The 4,413-nt window shown below is 49.3% G+C and overlaps 1 long non-coding RNA gene across 1 annotated transcript; it reads right to left on the reverse strand.

Annotated features, from left to right (window-relative positions):
* Window positions 1–1,273: 1,273 nt before the first annotated feature.
* On the reverse strand, window positions 1,274–4,021 carry LOC122898720. Its single transcript, XR_006383032.1, has 3 exons — window positions 3,935–4,021; window positions 3,737–3,787; window positions 1,274–1,292 (listed from the first exon to the last, which is right to left on the reverse strand). It is a non-coding gene; the product is annotated as an uncharacterized LOC122898720 (long non-coding RNA).
* Window positions 4,022–4,413: the final 392 nt, after the last annotated feature.

Genomic DNA, 4,413 nt, shown 5'->3' on the forward strand with positions numbered 1-4,413 from the left:
CACTTACAAGATTAGGTTGCAAAAACACCGGGTTGCATCTTGGGCTCCCTCTCTTCTTCCCTTATTCTCACTCTCTTTCTCTCAGAACCCTTATTCTGAAAGAAGCAAGGGTTGTCCTGAGTAGCCCCATGGAGAGGCAAGAAACTGATGTGTCTAGCCAACATCCAGTGAAAATGTGAGGCCTGCCAACAGCCAAGTGAGTTTGCTTCAGGGTGAAACCCTCCTTCCCAAGGCAAATATTGAGATGACTGCTGTACCACATGGTTTGGCTGTAGCCTTGTGAGGCCTTGAGCCAGAGGAGCCAGCTAAACTGTATCCAGATTTCTGACCCACAGAAGCTATGAACTAATACACATCTGCTGTTTTAAGCAGCCAAAGTTTGGAGTATTTGTTACACAGCAATAGCCAAATAATAAAGCCCCCGCCTACACCCCTCCCACCCCAGGATAGACTCACCACCCCTGTTGTACCCAGGGCCTCCCATAATCACAGCATTATCATACCTTATGGTAATCTACTGCTTCCTTGCCTATCTCTACCATGAAAGGAACTAGGAACCATGTTTTACAAGCTTTTTCATCCCAGTTCCTACAACTCAGGTGTACTCAGTAAGTGTTTGATTGACACGTGAAAGAATAAATACATGATAGCTATTTACTCTTAGGAAGTAACAACCTCCCTGATTCTTAAGCTTTTTATTTGTAGAGTGATCAAATTTGTAGAAACATTTCAGAGACAGAATGAATATGACTTGGTATATAATCCAATGTGAAGAGTGAGGAAAGAGTCAAAGTTTGGACAACTAGGTATCCCTAAGGGAGAGAAAGAATGCCAGGAGAAGAGCCAGTTAAGAATGGAGGTTGGTGAGCTCAACTTAGTCCGTGGTGAAACTGATGTGTCTTTGGACACATCCATCAGGCTGATGGGTCTCCAGTCTGATGCTTAGGAGAGAGGACTGTGGTGGGACAGATCTGGGAGCTGATGGCACATAGGTGGTAACTGAAACCCTGGTAGAGAAGCCAGAGAGCATGTCATGTAAGAAACCAGACTACCATGCATCTGCCATGCTTTGAAGAACCCAGACAGGGAGGCCATGTTTAGTTCTCCGGCTAGAAGACACCGTGGTGGTCGGGGCACCTGGGTGGCTCAGTGGGTTAAGCTGCTGCCTTCGGCTCAGGTCATGATCTCGGGGTCCTGGGATCGAGTCCCACGTTGGGATCTCTGCTCAGCGGGGAGCCTGCTTCCCTCTATCTCCCTCTCTGCCTGCCTCTCCATCTGCTTGTGATCTCTCTCTGTCAAATAAATAAATAAAATCTTTAAAAAAAAAAAAAAAGAAAACACCATGGTGCAGAGAAAAGCTATATTGTGTGACCAATCTGACTTACCTTCAGAATGCATGAGCCAATAAAATGGTTGTTTTATGCCACTAAGTTTGGGGGTAATTTGTAATTTATTACACATTAATATTACCTAGGATAATTACTTTTGGGAAAGTGATTTCCATGGAATGGCCAGGACATACGCCAGAGTGCATTAGGTGGGGAATGTGTAGGAGGTGAGGAAGGGGTTCACACATGAGTAGACTATAGTGAGGGGCAGTCAAATTGGAGAGTGATAGAAAGGGTCTTAGGAGGGCTCTTGTCAGAGGGAGTAACCTAGACAGGTTTATAGAACAAGAGGAAAATGTCAGAGGAATGGGGGAGTTGAAGCAGAGAAGAGTCAGCGGCGGCGGGGGAGGGCAGGGCACAGGTTGAAGAGCTGGACTTGAATGGTCTCCACTGAGACTAGAAGAAAATAACTGGAAATTTGTCCAGGGAAAGAAGGCATAGCAGGATAGCCACGCAAGGGAAATGATGGTACTGCTGTGAATGCAGTTCAGGATCCCCTGTAGGGTCTGGACTCCCACCAGGAGGACAGACGGGCTGAACAAAGTAGAAAGGAGGAAGGAACTAGAAGGACCGAAGAGCTGGGGTCTCTTGGAGATCAAAGAGCCAGTGCCATGGGTATGACATCATGCGATAGTTGAAAGGATGTGAAAATGGAACCATAATAAGCTCCGGGGTTGGGTCTGGGAGTGGTGGCTCAAGTTCAGAGAAGGTGAAGTCCCTTGGAGTTAGGAAGACCTAAGAAGTAGCAGTCTCGTCAGTAGTTTGAGCATTGAAATCTCCTAGGGTGATGCAGAGCTGGAGCTGGAGAGGAAGACTGAGAGCCAGACCATGAGTGATTCAGGGAGTGAGCTTGGGGTGGCTTTCAGTGCTTAGGAGGAGAGCAGTTGGATGGCATGAGGCTTAAAGAAAGGTAGGAGTGTGGACGAGGATTGGTACAGAGTGACAACGAAGATCCAAGATAGGCCAGCTGCTGTTTTACTGAAGGGGAAGTGGGTCTGAGAGGGTAAGCCACTCTCCCCTGAAAAACCACGAGGAAGTGATGACTTCCGTTAACACAAAAGTGATGTGAGTCTTCAGAATGGATGGAGGGTTCAGGAGAGTGTAATGGCTAAATAGGGTTTGGGAGCAGAGTGAGTAAGAAACACGTGGAGGGTAAGAAATGGTGGTGGCAGGGGGTCTGTGGATTTGAGGTTAGGAAAGGGCTTTTTGCCTTCAGTCAGGGACCCTCCAAGCCTTAAAAGACTAGAATAGAGGCAAAAGCCTGCATTAGTTCCTCCCCCATTCAAGGGCAGTGCTCCTCCTGCAAGGAGTCCATCCCAGTCGGAGTGTTCCTCTCCCCCCATGAGGCCCCTCCCCCGTGAGGCCCGTCCCTGTTGGAGCCAGCCGGCCCAACGTGCCTGGCAGAGAGGTGACTGTCTGCCAGGGACACCGCAAAGAGGGGTGTGAGGGGTGGGTGGGAGTGGTGCCTGACTGTGGGACCCCCTCAGACAGTCTGAACATCCTCGACTCAGGAAGTTACACAGAGCAGTGGATCTTCCTGTTATGACTGTTTTGCTATAAATGAAAGAGAAAAATATGAGAGTTCTTGAACTCTCCAAAGAGGAAGACAATAAAAAGGGAAAAGAGAAAAAGCTATCTGACCACCCACCTGGAAGCTCATTTTAAATAACTTTGTGTGGCTATTTTAAGACAGAAATGGACACGCTCCTATTAATAAGCCTGGTTAAGTCCGGCCTGTCTGCAGGCAGGGTGACCCTGAAAGCCTCTTTCCCTACAGAATCCCTGAGAGTAATAAAGAGAGGAGGTGTGCACCTGTCAGTGGACAGCCCCCATTGGTCATCGCAAGTAGAAAATTCTACAGGGAGATTCCGCAACCTCTAATTTCACCTTTTGCCCTTCCGAGAGGAGTTTAAACACAGCAGCTAAAGGAAGGGCTTACCCAAGGCAAGGCATAACCCCGTAACACCCCCAACTTGAGGGAGGAGGCTCTTTTCTATCCCCATTTTAGAGATGTGGAAACCGAGACATAGAAGAGGACCTTTGTCCCCAGTTCTCACGGTTAGAAGGAGAAGCTGGGATTCGAAGTTTTAGCTCCCCACCAAGGTTATATAACCACTCCACAGCACTGCCTTCCTTCCTGAGGCGTGATTTAGATGTAGGAAGGCCTTCAAAGTCAAAGCCTTGCATCGCCTCGGATGTGGTTAGGAGGCAGCTCTCCGCATGCCAGGACTCTCCACTTCCCTCACATCGTTCTTCTGTGTCTTTGTCATAACCTGCAAAGCCATAGTGGACCAAAGATCCGGTCTCCTTTAACCCAGAGTCTTCCCACCATCCCGCAGGGAGCTCACCTCCTGTTCTGCCAGACCCTGGTTTCCAGGAACAGAGAGCCACTTCCATCCCTGAGGAGAAAGGGAGGAAGGTGGAGTCAGGACTGGAGTGAGTGTCCAGGTGCCTGGGTGCTTCCGTGCTTCACGGACCACATGGCTTCCTTCTCCACTTCTGCTTTCCCCCCTGTCTTTCCCAGAGTCTCACTGCTCTCTGCTCACCTTCTACTAACCAGTTCTGTGGTTAGTAGACTCCAAGGCTCTGACTCCACTGGATAGAACCTTCCAGTGCATTCCTGTGGCCTCCGGCCTGGCTGCTGACTGCCTGCGTGTCTCAGCATTTCTTGGTTCAAATTCCTGAGGTGGGAATCTGATTGGCCCAGCTCCCTTTTTGTGCTCCCTTTTTGTGCTGGGCCATGGGTCAGAGGTCACGGGCAGGCCTGAGTTGACTCAGAGGACTTTCCGAGCTGTACTGGACAGCCCCGGGTGGGACACAACCCAGCAGAGGAATGTACCTCCCCCCTTTCAGCCAGGGCTGTTCATTGAATTGTTCCTTTATGAAGGACAATAGCCAACATTTGTAATGTACTTCTGAAACCTCCCCTGGCCCTGGGGCAGGAACACAGCCTTTCCGAGCCTTTAGAAATCAGGATTTTAACCGCTGGAAATGGTAACTGGCAATCAGCCGGCCGTCACGCCAC

This window comes from Neovison vison, chromosome 2 (genome assembly GCF_020171115.1).
Source record: "Neovison vison isolate M4711 chromosome 2, ASM_NN_V1, whole genome shotgun sequence".
NCBI lineage: Eukaryota > Metazoa > Chordata > Mammalia > Carnivora > Mustelidae > Neogale > Neogale vison.